We start from the raw sequence: 17,567 nt of genomic DNA on the forward strand, positions 1-17,567 counted from the left end.
TCATAAGAGGGCAGGTTGGGGAATTGATGCATACGAGAGTATTAGGAGATGGAAACTTACTAATAGGATACAATACTGACGTGCAAGTGGAGAAGGCAAAGATGATGAGTAGTGTTGGGGAAATCAAAGTGTTTAGGATTGTAAGAGTTGTGAAAAAAGGACCAATGGTACTGGGGTTCCTCTCAGTGATAATATGAAGGAACTAGTGGAGAATCTGAGGGTGAGGAATAGTACAGTGTACAATAGTACAGTGATGTGAAACGAATGACAATGGGAGTAGAGAAAAGGGAAGTACATCTTTGAATTGAGGAAAAGGTACTTCCAAATGAGGTATATTTTGGGTGTCTAAAGTATAGTATGAGAGAATACTCACCAAAACCTATGAGGTGTTTCTACTGTCAGGAGTACAGGTATGTGGCCAAAGTCTGCAAAGGAAAGAGAATAGGTGCTAGGTGTCGTGGGGAACATGAACATGGGAAATTGTGGAGAGGGGTGAATCCAAAGTGTTGTAATTGTGGAGGTAATAACATCGTAGCTTATTTGGGATGTGAAATGTTGAAAAAAGAGTTGGAGGTGCAACAGATAAGGATGAAGGCAAAAAGTTTCATATGCTGAGGCAGCTAGGCTGGCAGGACAGAAAAAAAAAGAATAATGAGGAACTAACAAAGAACAAGTGATAACAAAAAAGCAGCAAGATAAGAAGAAGGAGAGAAGAGAAGAAGCTAATTAACTTTATAGCATGAGTGATAAATGCAAAATATGAGTTCAAATCTTAACAGAAAGGATTCAGGTTATTGTGAAAGAAGCAGAACATCATTCGGATATGATAGGTTAAGTAATGATGAACTCTGGATAAAGTCAAGTCAAGAGAAGAATTGTGTGGGTTGATAGTACTAATGATTTAGTGAGAAGCCTAATTGCTTCAAGCAGTTTATAGTTAATAGTAGAGAAAAATCAGACATTGTGTGTTTTCAAGAGTCCTGGTTAAAACATGGATTTTGTTTGATATGGTTATGTGGCAGTAAGGCGAGGGAGGAGGAGGATGTTACACTTTTATAAAGCAAAGCATTTCTTACAGAATTGTAGGTGTAGGAAATGAACAAGAGTATGTGGTAGTGAAAGTATGGGCTCAAAGGAAAGAGTTGGTGATTGTGAAATATTATAACCCATGCAAAAGACTACAATAAAGGTAGAGGAGATACAAGGGCAGAATAGTTGTAACATTGTGTGGTGTGGTGATTTTAATGGGCACAACATTTTATGGGGGAGTGATAGAACAGACATGAATGGTCAGATAATAGAGGAGTCGCTAGAAGTTTAAATGATGGCTGTAATACAAGAATAGATGTTAATACAGGAAAATAATCTGTGCTTGATCTTACATTTGTATCACACACCATTACGTCAGTATGTGATTGGACAGTGTAGCGAGACGGAACTATAGGGAGTGATCATTACCCAGTCTGGTGCATTGCTACTTCACTAACCACAGAGGGCACGGGTGGGAAATGGAACTTTAAAAAGCCTATTGGGAGACATTTTTGGAAAAAGTGATAGATATCCAAGTCAGGTTAATGACGAAATTAACAAAGAAGCACTTGACAATAAAATAAAGCAAGGCATAATAGCGGCTTAATTAGAATATATTATTAAGAGAAACAGTAATATAAAGAATAAAGCAGTGCCATGGTGGGATGACAAATGTAAGGAAGCAGTGAGAAATAGAAATAAGGTCTGTAACTAGTCAAAATAACTCATAATGTTTCAACATAGATTCAGTACAAGCAAGCCCAGGCAGTAGTAAGGAGAACAATAAGGCAAGCAAAAAGGAGGAAGTACTGTGATTCAATCGGAAATACAAATCAGGTGGGAGAGGTGTGGGGGTTTGGTGGTCGTGGCGTGGTTAAGCACGGTTTGTGAATGGAGAGTGAGATCAGGAGATAAAGATCATCACCTGACTACCCAACATGATATCCAGAAGCAGTGCCATTGCATAACATCTCAGCACGTAGTTGTGGAGGCAACTCCCAAGTGGGTATTCGAAAAGAAATCCTCACTGATCAAGGCACTTGGAAACCTCCAAATCCTCTGCGTACGCCTGGTGACATCATTATATACATTAATGATTGGCAGCGGCATATGCAGCATCTGAGGGGGGTTCTGAGGTCGCCTCGACGGGCAGGACTCACGGGAAACCCAAAGAAGTGGGCAATTGGACGGGTGGAGGTATGGTATCTGGGGTCCCACTTGGGTCACAGGCAGGTGTGCCCCAAATTGATAAGACCGCAGCAGTTGCAGCCTGCCCGAGCCCAAAGTCCAAAAAGGAGGTGATACAGTTCCTGGGGCTGGCTGGCTACTATAGGACATTTGTGCATAATTATTCGAACATCACCAGCCCGCTGACCGATCTCACAAAAAAGGGAGCCCCAGACCCGGTCCAGTGGTCAGAGCTCCTGATTTTTCTCTCCCTTTTGTTGAACAGACTGACATGTTGGACAGGGGATTGGGAGCCATGTTGTCCCAGGTGGTAGAGAGGGAGGAGCATCTGGTGCTGTACAGTTGACAAGTAGTGTCTAGCCATCAAGTGGACGGTCCTCACCCTCCGGTATTACCTCCTGGGATGAGCTTACACACTCTGTTCGGATCACGCCCCGCTCCAGTGGCTCTATCGCATGAAGGATACCAATGCGTGGATCATCCATTGGTATCTGGCTCTTCAGCCTTTTAAGTTCGAGATGGTCTACAGACCGGGGGTGCAGATGGCTGTTGCAGACTTTCTCTCCAGAAATTGGGGGGAAGGAGTGGAAGGTACTGGGCAGGCCAGATGGCTCCCTGGCCTGAGTCATGCGATGGGGGTATGTGGTGGTGGGGGCTTGGTTCATTGCCGGTTTGTGAATGGAGATTGAGATCTGGAGATGAGAATGGTAAGGATCATCACCTGGCAATGATTGTCGCTAACAGCTGTTTATCATTGCAGTGAGAGTGGAGACAGGCTTTAAATGTGAGCCAGATGCCAGTCAGAAGAGGAGAGTTACAAGACAAGCTGTAGGAAGACTATTTTAATATATGTCTGCTGAAAAGTGTAGTTTCTGAGTGTGTCCACTGAAAAACATAAATAATGAGTTTAAAGTAATAAAAGATACCGTTTGAGTTGGATTCCCTATCTCCCGCTTCCTCCTTTTCTGTGAACATTTGTTACAGGGGGATGATTAAAAAGAAGGGGGTGGGGGGGTTGGTCAGAAGTGAGTGGAATTATCCGGTTCTGATTGACAGAAATGAGACTGCAGTAACAAATAAAGAAAAGGTGATGATGACAAACACGTATGTTATTGTGAATAGTTCCAACAATCTGTCTGAAGAAGGAAGAAGAGGCAGAGAGAGAACACAATCTGAAAACATGGAGGCATTGTGTAGAAAAGGTAATAGTGATGGTGAACAAGATTGGAGATGGGAGTCTTTCAACATGCGAGAATTAAGAAGGGCACTGGATAAGACAGGAAAGACTGCACCTGGCAAAGATGAAATATGTTATAGCATGTTCAAACATTTAAGTGTAGAAATCTTGGAGAAACTATTAATGCTGTATAACAAAGTGTGTGTTGAGGGAAAATTACCAGGAAGCTGTAAAGAGGCTATAATTATCCCAATAAGAAACCTGGAAAAGATGCCAGTAGGCCCGGAAACTATAGACCAATTGACTTGATGTCACAAATCTGCAAATTAACGGAGCATATGATAAATGAGAGGTTAATGCATTTCTTGGAGAGTAGAGGTATGGTGGCTACATATCAAAGAGGATTCAGGAAAGGAGTGCTAATAAGATCAAAATTAGAATATGGAAGTATTGTATATGGATCAGCAGCAACATCTGTACAAGCAGAACTGGATATTATGCAAGCTCGGGCTCTAAGTGTGTGTTTCTAAGAGGAGCAGTCAGAACATCCCCATTGTGTGCACTTCAAGATAAAGCAGTTGAAATGCCACTGTGGTTACGTCAGAAACAGTTGGCGGCCAACTACTGGGTCAACTTTAGGGCATGGAAACAAAAAAAGGTGTTGCAGACTTGCTGGGAGAAGGATGAAGGCACTAAAAGAAAGTTTTGGTTGGACAGGTGATCAAATGGCAAAAAACATGGTAGTATATGATAAAGAGATTGGTGTAACTGTAATGTGGCATGGTAAACCTGTCTGGGTATTAGAAAATCTGTGTGTAGATCTGGAACTACTCAAGAATAAACACAGTAATAAGACTGTAATAAGACCAGAGAATACTATTGGTGTAGGGATAATAAATAAAAAGACAGTGTTCATATATTTACAGATAGATCAAAGGATCTGCAAACAGATGCAATAGGATGCTGTGCCTAGATTGCCAGAGAGCAAGAGCAAGACAAAGGGACCCAGTTCAAAGGATTTATTACAATAAATTATAATGTTAACTGTGCTGGTGAAGACTGGAGATCCCAGCACCAGTTGCAGTAGAGGGAAGGAGTCTTGTGAATGAGTGTAAGTCATAATCGCACAGTGGGCAGATCTGTGAAGAGTGTATTCATAGATGAGTGTGTGCATTGTGGAAGTCAGGAGCAGATTCGTAAGAGTCCTCCATAGAAGCGTAGAGAGGTTCAGAGAAAAACGGCCAGCAGATCTGAAGGTAATCACATTCCCGACACATGGGCAGAGACAAGGAATCCTACGTTGAAGGTAAGCTGACATGCAGCAAACTGGAAGGCAATCACTTTCCCAACACTCGGGCAGAGAAAAGGAATCTCCACTGAAGATTCGTGAGCAAGATAACCACACTCTCAACATGTGGGCAGAGATGGGCAACCAAACAGGTGTAGTCAAGTGAACATTCCTTCACTAGACTACATTCAACAATCCAGTCCAGATGATGACACACAAGGGAATTAAAATAGGCAGGAAAAAACAAGGGACAGGTGCTGCTCACCAACTGAAAGTTGGCATGATCAGCGTTCCCATGGAAACAATAAAGGTTCCCATGGGAAAGCTGATTCTATGTGCCAGCGGCACCTGAAACACATGAGAGAGAACATAAACACGATTTGACCAAAAAGTGGAGCATCTAGATTCCGATACAGACCAAATCCAAACATACAGGAAGTCCGGATTCAGACACCATGCTCCGGACATGAACAAGACTAACCAAAGAGTGCATTACAGCCAGACCGTGAGCTCACACAAAGAATGTACACAAAACACAAGACATGGGATGATGATGTCATGGTACCGTCAGATAAAAACCCAACCTGACAAGGTGACATGACCGTGACATTTTGGGATTTAGCAAGAGAACATCTGATTGTTTGAATGTGTACGCCAAAGGTAGAATTGTATGCCATACTGATGGCATTAGACTGGATTGAGCAGATTAATTGGAGTAATTTATTGATATGTAGTGATTCTGTGTTTACTAATGAAAGAATTGTCAGGCAAGGGAAAAATATCACATTCACGTGGGTCCCAGCACACTCAAGTATCCTGGGAAATGAGAGAGCAGATAAATTGGCAAAAGAAGCAATCAAATAAGGAATGGTTGAAGTCAATATTAAATGATCCAAATCAGAGGGGAAAAGCAAAGTCTTGAGAAAGGTAAATCAACAATGGCAGCAACACTGGGATAACGCAATTAAACGGAGACATTTACACTCAATCCAAAACAGAGTCAGTATGTTAAGAAGTAGGGGAACAAAACGGAGAGAGCAAGTAATAATAAGCAGGCTGAGAATTGGGCATACTATCCTTAACAGTACACTTCACATCATAGGAAATCATCTTTGCGATCAATACCATGAAGACGAGCATATCCTTCCATCACGCAGGAAATTTACAAATGAAAGGCAAGTAATGTTGATACAATTACGGAAAATAGGGTGGATAGAGCACAACATTAAAAGTAGAATGTACTAGAATGTGGAAGCAGTGAGCAAGGGAGGAATTGGGTGCTGTTTAAAATGGCAGAGGACCATTGCGGTTTCTATAGTGATTGACTCTTGCGCACCAGCTATCACGAAATAGGGACAATTAACCCAGCTTGGATGCTATAGAAAGCTGATTTTCAGAAATCTGACAGCATCTCTGCTTGGGAGTGGCAAGGGTTGATTTAGTTATGTAAGGATGATTGGACTGGAAAGACGACTTTAAAATGAATGGAGAATAAAACTGAAGATGGCAGTAATACAACATACTTGAATGCTAGCTGCCATAAAACCTCAAAGAAGAAGAATCTAAGGTAAGAGGAAGAGTTGTTTAATCAGAAGTGAATCATTAATTCAATTGTATACGTCACTTTCATCAGAGAGGGTCAGACAATTTGATTTAAGGCTTGTATTGTGTTTCAGTTCCTCAAAAAATAACATCCAACTGGCAAATATGTTTTATTTACATGTCAAAACCAATTTTCACTGGCATTTGGTGCTCGGAGAAAGCAGATGTAGTAACTCTTCTTATGTTCTCTACAGCAGCTGTAGTTTCTGGAGTCCTTCAGGATGACAAACATGAGACTGCACTCAACACACATTTCACTCTCGCCCTGTCCTAGAGGGGGTAATTACGAGCTGCTGTTTCCACATGGTGCTGCTGGACATGGTGAGCACTTTCAATCAGGTCTGTACATGCTCTGATGGTTTAATGCTGCACACTAAAGCTCGGTCTATCTGGAGACTCATCAAAAATAAAACTGTCAGAGATCAAAAGAGATCCCATGGGTCTTGTACATAAAGCATTTTTCTTTTTAAATGTTCAAGGGGTCCAATTTACTTCTTCCTCATTATCAATGTTGTTGAGTAGTTCACTAAAGCAATGCTACTAACTTAACAACATGTTTCAGTAGCGTGACATAGTTCAGACATTTTCACAATAGTGCTGCTTTTCAGTAACAAGCTAAATTTTCCTGCGAACAGCGCTGTAGCGTCACAAAACACTTAATTTGTCACATTATATTGTGAACGCTGCAATGGCGTCGAGGGAGTAATCAAACACACTCACCTGAACCATCCTCTCTCTGTAATGTAGAACAGGGAAAACTGAATCATATAAGTGAATCAAGTTTTATGGACATGTAAATGAACTGGTTACAATAAAAGTTTCACTTATATTTGGCATTGGAAACTCCCAATTCATTTCAGTGAGATGGTTCTTTCGGAAGGTTTATGTAAATCAACTAGTTCACATAAATCACTCACTGTTTCACTTTTATTTAAGCTGAATATTTTGTGTACTGCTGCTGTTTATTACTTGATTTCCATAGAGTTGTATAAAATATTTTTTCTAGTTTATTATTTATTCATTTAAGTTTAATTAAATTTTGTCATCCTATTTGTTTAACCCTTATAAAAATTAACCATGGTTCCATGCCTGTCGCTCACTTCGACGTTGAGTCGAAGAAGCCACACTAGGGGTCTCTCTTGAGCGCCGAATATGCCTCTGATCTATGAAAAAAGGCCAATGGGAATTAGGCAGACAGTATTTGCATACCCCGCCCCTAGACATACGGGTATAAAAGCAGAGAAATACATAGAGTTCATGGCCGATCATCACACGGTGTGTGCCGCATATTCGACACAATGTCTCGTTCCCTCCATCAGGGAACAGAGGTTACATACATAACCTAGATGTTTTACTATGGTATGACTAGAGTAAACCATGGTTAACATTCTTAAGGGAATGTCACCTTATCAGCTGATATTATTGAATTCTACAACCCAGAACTGACTAAAGAATAAAAAAAATATAATTTGATTGTTTAATACAAAATTTGGTTAGTAGCCATGTAATAAGAGAGAGCAAGTTGTTATCCACTTCACGTCTGTGTTCTGATCACCCTGTCAGTTTTATTCAGCAATAAAAACCGGCTGACTGTACATTATCTGTACATTACTTAAATTCCTTTGAAACATGTAGAAATTTTGTTTGAAATTCAGATTTCTGTGATTTTTTTTTTACAACATTGTAAATAAACAAAAATTAAATGGACAAAATGTATTTTATAAATGGTTGCAAGATTAACCTGAATGAAACTACTCTAACACTCAGAAAGGTACTAGCTTGTGTCCAACTATTGCTTTATTGCTATCACTAAACTAATATATCCCATAAATTGAAGAAAGATCATTTTTGTCTTAAAAAAATTATATATATATATTTATACACACAACAGTTAGTTCCGGTCCTCAAATCTGATGTTCTATGAGCAACTAAAGTATAAGAGCAGTGAAGATCTTTTAAGAGATTCTGTTTACATTACTTACATATGTTAGCCAGCAGGTGGTGGCAAAAGATAATTTTTGTGTGTAATATGAGCCATTTAGGTGACGTAAAGTAAATCTGCGTCAGCTAGTGTTTACATAAAACAGCTCTTTATGATCGCTTGAATTACTACTAAAGCTAGGAAATAGCTTTAAATGGCTTTAAACGAACAACTTCAGCATTACGGCTCATCACAGATGAGAGATACAACAGACTGATTAATTACACAATGGGTGCTGTTTAAAATGGCGGAGGACATTGCTGTTTCTATAGTGATCGACTCTTGCGCACCGCTACCGCAAAATAGGGTCAATTACCCCCGCTTGGACACTAAATAAAGCTGATCTACAGAAAGCTGACAGCATCTCTGCTTGGGAGTGGCAACAGGTGATCGCACACGCTCCGTCTCTCTCTCTCTCTCTCTCTCTCTCTCTCTCTCACACACACACACACACACACACACACACACACACACACACACAAACAAACATACATCCTTGTTAATCAAATAACTTTTTTAAACAGAACAAGCTGTGATATTATTTCTGAAGTGATATTACTAACGGAGGTCTGGACGCATCAATTGGTTTGATCCAACAATGGCTGATTCTGATTCGTTGCGTAAGAAAGTAGTTCCATGCACAAATGCGTTTTATGACGGTACTCAGTTTTTTAAATGTACTTGTTCATTGAACTGTTGTATATAAGCAATATCACATTTACAATAATGCTATATGGCCCTAAATCAGCACTGCTGTGATTCGGCCTCAGGCCGAGTGCCGTAGGTAATGTACAGTGCTGATGTAGGGACATATCGCACTCTTGCTCATGTGATATTGCTTATATATATATATATATATATATATATATATATATATATATATATATATATATATATATTAAAGATTATGATATTTGAATATTAAACAGTATGACAATGTTATATTATTTTAATTTTGGGATTCTTGGCCTGGAGCTGGGACAGAACAAAATCACTATATTTAGGAAAACATTTTTAGGCTAGTTTAATTTTATAGTTTCTAAAATCTCATAGTCAATATTACAGTTGTCACAAAAATGGGATTGGTGCCTCTAATGTTTAATAACTTAATGGGACACAAAAGTATACAGAAGTGTACTGAATTTGTGAGGTGTGCCCAAAACATAACATGAGATGGTGTGTCGTCTTTCCTCCGATCGCTTGCCACTGTAGAATGAATTATAATATAAAGCATCTTGTATAATCAAAAGCATCCAGAAAAAAGTGTCCAAAACTTATCCATGTCATATCTTGAGAAAGCAAGCTTTGATTCAGACACTCTGACTCCTGTCTGAGATTCAAAAGATCTCCATATGCAGTGGCAGATGGCTGGATCCTTTTCTCAGCAGAGATATGCAAAGACGTGTGTGCGCACCAGGTTCTTGGCCATCTCGCAGCTGCCATGTGGCTCGTGGGCAGGTGTAGAACGGGCACTAAGCCTCTCATGTGCTGAGATATCTGCCATCAGAACTGAGACTCTGAGACTCTCCTTACTACATTCTGAAAAATAAAACCAGGCCGTGCAGTGTCTTTCGTGCAACAGAAGTAAGATGCTTAAAGGGAATGTCAGATGCCCTGAAGAAAATTTGATCTGAACTGCTGCTTATTTAAAACAAAGATTTTGTGCATCACTAGGAGGCACTGTAATAAGGAAATGTAAATTTTCCTTAAAGAAATAGTTCACACAAAAATCTAAATTCTCTCATCATTTACTCACCCTTACGCCATCCCAGAAATGTATGATTTTCTTTCTTCTGCAGAACACAAATAAAGATTTTTAGAAGAATTTTTCATTTCTGTAGGTCCATACAATGGAAGTGAATGGGTGGCAACATTTTGAAGCTCCAAAATCCACATAAAGGAAAAATAAAAGTACTCCAGACTCCAGTGGTTAAATCAATGTCTTCTGAAGCAATTTGATAGATGTGGATGAAAAACAGATCAATATTTAAGTATTTTTCCCCTATAAATTCTCCTCCCTGCTCAGTCAATCTCCACTTTCACTTTTACATTCTTCTTCTTGTGTTTTTGATGATTTGGTCTTAATGCATATCGCCCCCTACTGGGCAGAGAGGAGAATTTATGCTAAGAAATTTACAATTGCAAAAATGGATAACTTGAGCACAACATAAGTCTCCTTTAATTCTTCATACGGCGTTCCTAGCAATAAAAGGAAACACTACACATTTCAATTACAGTGTTCACGTGTGGCTGTACACTTCATGGGGTTTATTTAAAGAGATTCATTACACTCATACACAATCCTGACCAGAGGAAACAGCTGACAAGATTACACCACAGGTCTCATATCACAATGACATACGTGGAGATTTACTCACCCTTTTGCCGTATGACTTTATTTCCAAAAAACATTTTTTTAAGAAATGATGATCGTTTTCATATGACAACAGTAAGAACATCTGTCAAGCTCCAAATACAGCCCCATATCAACAAAAGCACCATAAAAGTAATCCATATAAACTGTCCTTTAATCTAAGTCTTCTGATGACATAACACACATGAGAACGAGGGCTTTTGTCATTAATAATAATAATAATAATTCCTTACATTTATTTATAGCACTTTTCTAGGTACTCAAAGCACTTTACATATTATAGAGGGAATCTCCTCACCCACCACCAGTTAATGGTATCAAACCTACCGTGATGCGTTCACATGCCATTTTTGAAAGCAGATTTTCCGCATGCGCGGCCTGGACCGGTGATCGGCCGGTCAGCCTCACGTCTTACCGATTCCAAGCCGGTCCGTTTTGTTGCCAGCGGCGCAGGCAATAACATCACAGCCGCATGTAAACATGTCATTGGCGTGGAAGATCTTCACTGTGAGTGAAGTATACATAAAGTTCGAAATGTGTAATAATGGTAAGTAGTGTTGTCAAAAGTACCGACTTCGGTACCAAGTCGGTACTGAAATGTTAAAAATGTGACGCTTTGAGCGCTGTTGAGCGGAATCGTTAACACCTCTGATTATCCATTGTGTTCACGCGCTCATCGGATATGTCTGTGATTGGCTACAATGATCAACGCACGGGAGTGTTTGAGAGTACACGGAAGTGTTTAAAAACGGGAGTGGGAGCTTTTGAAAGCACAAGCAGCCGTCTATCAGCGGACCGGTCCTGCTTTCAAACGCTCCCGTGTGTATCTGTGCAAGCGCTTGGTGAAGAGTTTCATTGATGTATATTTACAGCATATTTTTGAAGCGCTGAAAATTAAATTTAGCATTGAAGAAAGGTAGATTTTGTTTGTATATGTGGTCAATAATAGTTATTAGAAAGAAAATCGGAAGAAATCGGTCACAACTGCAAAAAATCGGAAATCGGCCAAGAAAATTGCAATCGGTGCATCTCTATTTGGAATGACATGAGTATGAATACTTAATAGCATTTTCCATTTTGGACAAATTCCTTTAAATAAAGATGCCTCAAAATTGGGGGTGTTGATTTAACAAGTAAATTTCGTGTGGTCAATTATTTAAAAAACAATGTGTTTAGGCAAAAATCACGCCTCATGAATCGTACATAAATTCAGCAATAAAAGCCTGCATATTTCAATACCATCTGAGCAATTCAAGCTTGAAGAACATCAAGTTTTTATGAGGCATGTCAGCAGGGGGCAGTCAGCGCACCTCAACAAACCTCACAAGCAGCGCAGACACAGAATGAGAGCCATTCACACAGGATGCGTTCTTGACATCTGGACGAAACACAACAGAATGCAAATATCTCCAGACGCAATTTCAAAGTTTCAAGTACTTTTAACTCGACAAAATTTTGTAGAAGCATTTATGATGCTGAAAACTAAAACTCGTATCGGGCCGATACTGGGGGGTAAATACTCATACTCAGTATCGATGTCATTATTTCATATTTCCGAGTACGAGTACATTAATTTAATGAAGTGATTGCACGTGTGTGCATAGTGCTTCTAAGACCAGTTTCAAGACATGAAAAACATTCAAAAGTGTTTAAAACATTTAAATCTATAACATCAGTTTTTTTATTTTATCCATCTTTACCTGATATAAGTGGATTCACTCACGTGCACGCGCCTTCTCTCTATCTTTATCGTGTGTGGCGCGAGAGCTAGCATTCCCAAGCACTTACCAGTCATCCAGGATCTTTTAATGGATACTTTCAAATGTAATTTTGAAACAAGACAATTTTGATGGGGAGACCTATACGTCTGTGACTTCTCTAAATAAAACGCATCATAGTATCATGGTAAACTCCTAGTTCAAACCAAACTGATTATTTAGTGTAAATCATGTTGAAGATTAGCAGACAGGCAGTCAATTCTTTAAGTGATTAGCTGTATCCTCACAAAAAGCAGTTCAATCAACATCGTGAAGCATCTTCTCCATAGACATCCATTTAAAAAGAATGGCCTCTTGTCTCCTTGCTATTGTACTGCCCATAAACCGCCACGTTACGCTATTCTATGCTAACCTTGTAGGCTCTTCTTTCAGAAGGGCTCTGCTCACACCAGAAGGCCATAGTTGCCATAGCACCACAAGCATCATTTGTTAAGTGTAAAGACGAAGCTTGAAAAAGTGATGGGAGTCACTGTCTGTCACTTTATTTCAGCCCAATAACAACGCAGTATAAACCAATTGAACAGACTTAGAACTCAGTCAGGCTCAACACAACAATCAATCAATACTAAAGCAATGCACTGTCCTCTCATTGAATGTACAGAACAATATGGATAAAATAACAATGATAAAGCATGAATAACATGTACATGTTAGCTGGGATCCTTTTAAAGGTATGCTACACTAAACGGAAGTATTAAAACAGTGCTGAATTGATATTTTTAATTACTCAAAATGCTAATATTGGCAATATCAAGATATCAAATGGATATAGAATGGCACACGTATACAAACACAAAACTGCTCGTATCGGTTCTCTGTATTGGACTATTCCCAAATCTAGGTACTTGGTACTTGTATTGGACTTAAAAATTTGGTATTGGTGCATCACTACTGAAAACCAGTGAGATGCTCCAAAAGAGTCCGTCTGAAGCCCTATTCACACCGCGAGTGGCATGCCGCTAAACTTTGTGATCTTTGTCGCTGGTGGGCGTTCTTACTGCTGCCGCCACTCTAATGTTATTGGTGGATTGCACAACTAGCCATAGTAACATTTGAAATGCTACTTACAGTTGATACTGTGGATAAAACTAAGATATACTCATTTGACAAGGAATCAGTACTTTTGCCTCTAAAAACGCACATTCTGTGTTTTATATAACCTGCAGCAGTGCTTAATGCATCATATCATCAAACAAGACGAACGTTATATCAGTATATGAATCAAACTCACTCAGAATGCCGACATGGTTTTCAATGTGTCATTTTATTAAGCAATAACTACTTACAGTACGTGGTTAAAGACAAATTATATAGAACAGTGAAATTCTCCGACTTCTCGGCTTAAGGCTCATATTCAGTGAAATGGGAAAAAACAAACAATATACTAACTTCTAAAGTCACTTTTTTAACTGTCTAATCAATGCTTTACTCGTCTAAAACAATTATGCAATATATTTCAATCTGAATATATTTATTATTCATTATATTTATAATTATTTGAATTATAATGTATTATTTGTATTGAATTATCTTAACTTTGGGGGTCTTTCTCAGCAAATATTGATATGTGATAAATAGCCGTTAATTATATTAATTCATTGTGAAGTCATGAAATTAATTTGTTTTACAATTTGAATTGATTGACAGCCCTACTCAAAATCTAGATGTCGGTCATGTCAGTGTGGAATGACCTTACTGTTGGAGCAGAACTTAGTGTCAGAGACGGCATTTGTGAGAATGTGTCTTTCCTCCACTGCAGCCAGACTTTTCCAAGAGCCTGAAAGAAACAATTCTGATGGCCTTGCTGGAATTATACTATCAATTTTCCCATGCTGCCCACTGTTGATTATCCTGCGCAGGGCACAATAAGTCCTGAATAAAGCCACGGCATGAGGAGGCGAGATATGCAGTCTGTGGTCGCTTCTTTCACGTCTATCTTCAGCGGATGCTAAACAAGTGCAACTTTAAAGCCATTGGATTTGAGAAAATAAATTTTCATTTTCAGCACTTTAAGATTTTAAGTAGTCTTAAAACTGCAACAAAAGTGAACCTGCATACATGCTGGATGAAAACTTTCAGAATGAGAAACAAACTGCAGATTATTTGTTTCTGTGATGATGCATTTCAAAAGAATGGCCAATAATTAGACTAGCGATGAGATAAAAATCAGCAAAATAATCTGTGAGAGTTTTATTTGGGTTATATGCCCTGAACCTCTTATATACATTAAAGACCCCATGAAATGGTGTGACAAGAACATTATTCACATATTTCCAAATAAAACAGGAAGTTTGGATGTGACATATGAAAGGTTGCATCCTTCTATTAAACAGCCAAAAGGCTTTAATTTACATCACAGCTGTGAATCATGATTAACTAATTGCTATTGTCATTGGCAGTGTAACATTAGTAGGAGGAGGCAGACGAGGAGTGCGGACCTAAGTGCGGGTTTTATTTATCAAAGTGAAAACAAGACAGACAGGAACAAAGGAAAAATTAAACAAAAACATGAAAACATCAAAAGGGTACATGAACAGGGTAAACTGGGCTGAATATCGACTTCCAGACATCTACAAACAACGATCGACAGAGGAATGGAGGAACAGCAGGGTTTAAATACACAGAGACACGATAATGACAAAATAACAATCAGGTGAGAACAATAACATGGTGCTGGCAGTGATGAGGGCCGGGAATCATGGGAATTGTAGTTTGAGACAGGGGACACGAGAAACAAGGGGCAGACAACAAGGGATTGTAACAGGCAGGTGGTATTAGAGGGATAATTTACATTAAAATGTGTTGCCTTTAGTATGAAATGTTACCTTTAGAAATGTGTTCATGTTCCATTGTAAGAGTTAAAACAGAGTGAAAAGTACGCGTTTATGAGCTGATTATCCGCCGTTTTGCTCATGATTTGTGTGAAAGTGAATAAAACTTGTTGTAGCGCCTCTAGTGTTCATTGCAGCAGGAATCTAACGTCATACGTCCAAGGAGCCACGTAAAAATCATTCTGCAGAACTGTAGTTTGAGCAACATGATTCTGTGAGAGCAGCTTCGAAATGTCACATGATGAAAACTGGAGGACGTCCAAGAACCAGCAGCATTTGAGTGAGACAAAAGGCCAAAGTTGATGGAAAGTTCACAAATGTAATAAAGCTAATGACTTCCGTTTAGATTAAATTAATCCCTGTGAATTTGTGACTGGTGCTGGTCTGTGCGACTGCACTGCATACTGAAGAAACGAGTTATAAAGATCAAACAAACAAACGGTGATGCAACCCAACGCCCCTCAAAATGTCGAACACACACTTCCTCATGCAGCAGGAGGGGTCGGTGGAAATCTTGTGCCTGGGGGTGCATGCCAACGTGACTGCCATGCATTCTGACATACTCATAAATACAATCAGCAGGCTGTGATGTGGAGCCCAGCGAGCCGTTTGATGTTTCTGGAGAGCGTGAATAATAGATATATGATTTGTGATGTGCCAATGGATGAGTTTTCTAAGGGCACTTGTCTCCTGCCCTGTTATCAAATTCACATTCCCAAAAATAAGCAGGACTTTTGACAAGGAGACCTATAATACCTGAGAGAGGTAACTGTAGACATCCCGATTCATCGCCTGGTGCATGCTGCGATCTTATCCCATGGGCACATTTTTAAGGCAATCACCTGAGCCATAAATGTCATGTGATTAATTCAAATGACATCCTGACCACAAGAACATGAAAAGTGCTTCACTAGCAACTATGCTGATACGTGATGTTGAAGACAGCTGACTGGGGAAACGTACAGTATATGTCCATTTCACACTTTTAAGAGCCCGCCAAAAATGGGGACTGGTAAACCATCTACAATAATATCCCTGTATGGTAAGCATTATATTATAAATAAAATAATTATTAAAAAACAAATGTGCAAGAAAGTTGAAAGAAAATAAATTGTTGCCATATGGCTACACCGTACCATACAGGGATATAATGAAATATTTGACATGTACAGTATGTGTTGCTGGCAATTTTTGTTTTGTATGTCAGAATACACATATGCTTTTGAATGGCGGTCACTGGAGAAAGACGATTCTCACATATAAAGGTGTAGTTATGGCGGCTACAAGCAGGGACAGACTGCTAAAGAAAACCAGCCAAAACCTCGACACGCTTCATCTACAAACTTCCTAGCAACTAGGAACTAGGAACTTTTATGCATTAGTTAATTCATCATGATGTCATTGTGAATTTCTGTGTTGCAAAGACTAAAACCTGCTTGTGTCAGCCAAAGTGAGAGTGAACATGGGCTGCAGAAATGCTGCAGTTTTGTTTGTTTGATCAGGGTTTAGGTGACCGCTCAGATCAGGAAAGTTTTCCTCTGTCAGAAAGCAGTGGATCAGGTCAAAACACCAGGCTCTGGCATTCACCAATCTCACTTTTATAAATGCTGCAAGGCCCCAAAAATCCTCTCCTCTCTGAGCTTTGTTCAGGTATTTAGAGTCGAGAGCAGCAGCTTATGTCAATGCGTCCAGCCTGAGATCCCCAAAAACCCTGCTCTCATCCCAAATCCTTCACGGAGACAAACTTTAATGGGAGTGCTATGCAAATCGCACCCCTCTGTCAGCTTAGGGATCTGACTCGGACCACACTCGTCTAATAAAAGAGAAAAACTCTGATGTCAGTAAGTTGGGAACTTGCTTTTGAAGGGTTGTGCAACACTATGCATTCTGATTCTGAAAGACTAGTCGACTAGTCAGACTTACGGCTAGTTCACCCAAACATGATGACTCGGTTATTATTTACTTACATTCTCATTCTCTCAAAAGAGATGTTAGGCAGGACTGACAGTCAGCGTTCACTTTCACAGCATCTTTTTTCCCAAACAATAAAAATGAATAGTGACTGAGACTAATATTCAGTCTAACATCTCCTCTCATGTTCCACAGAAGATTGAAATTCATATGGGTTTGGAAAATGAAGGCAAGTAAATGATGACAGAATTAAAAATTTTGGGCAAACTACTGTATTCTCCAGATATAAAGTTGTATCTGAATTAAAACTGTGTTGTTGAATCAACTTGCACTCTGTGAAGATTACCTTAAAATCTATGCGTCATATCATGTTGTATTTTGGCTTGTTTTAATCAGGAGCATCTGCTT

General features: G+C 39.3%; 1 protein-coding gene across 2 annotated transcripts in view; it reads right to left on the reverse strand.

Moving 5' to 3' along the window:
• Nucleotides 1-17,567, reverse strand: part of lrfn2b (leucine rich repeat and fibronectin type III domain containing 2b) — a 175,906-nt gene that overhangs the window by 78,982 nt on the left and 79,357 nt on the right. Inside the window, exon 2 of one of the 2 annotated variants that reach the window (XM_052098724.1) lies at nucleotides 374-425. The exons of the other annotated variant lie outside the window; for it this stretch is intronic. The gene's annotated coding sequence lies outside the window, so the exon portion shown is untranslated. The remainder of the gene's footprint in view (nucleotides 1-373; nucleotides 426-17,567) is intronic. 2 annotated transcript variants of the gene reach the window in all.

The sequence above is a fragment of the Xyrauchen texanus genome, chromosome 30, assembly GCF_025860055.1.
Source record: "Xyrauchen texanus isolate HMW12.3.18 chromosome 30, RBS_HiC_50CHRs, whole genome shotgun sequence".
Lineage (NCBI taxonomy): Eukaryota > Metazoa > Chordata > Actinopteri > Cypriniformes > Catostomidae > Xyrauchen > Xyrauchen texanus.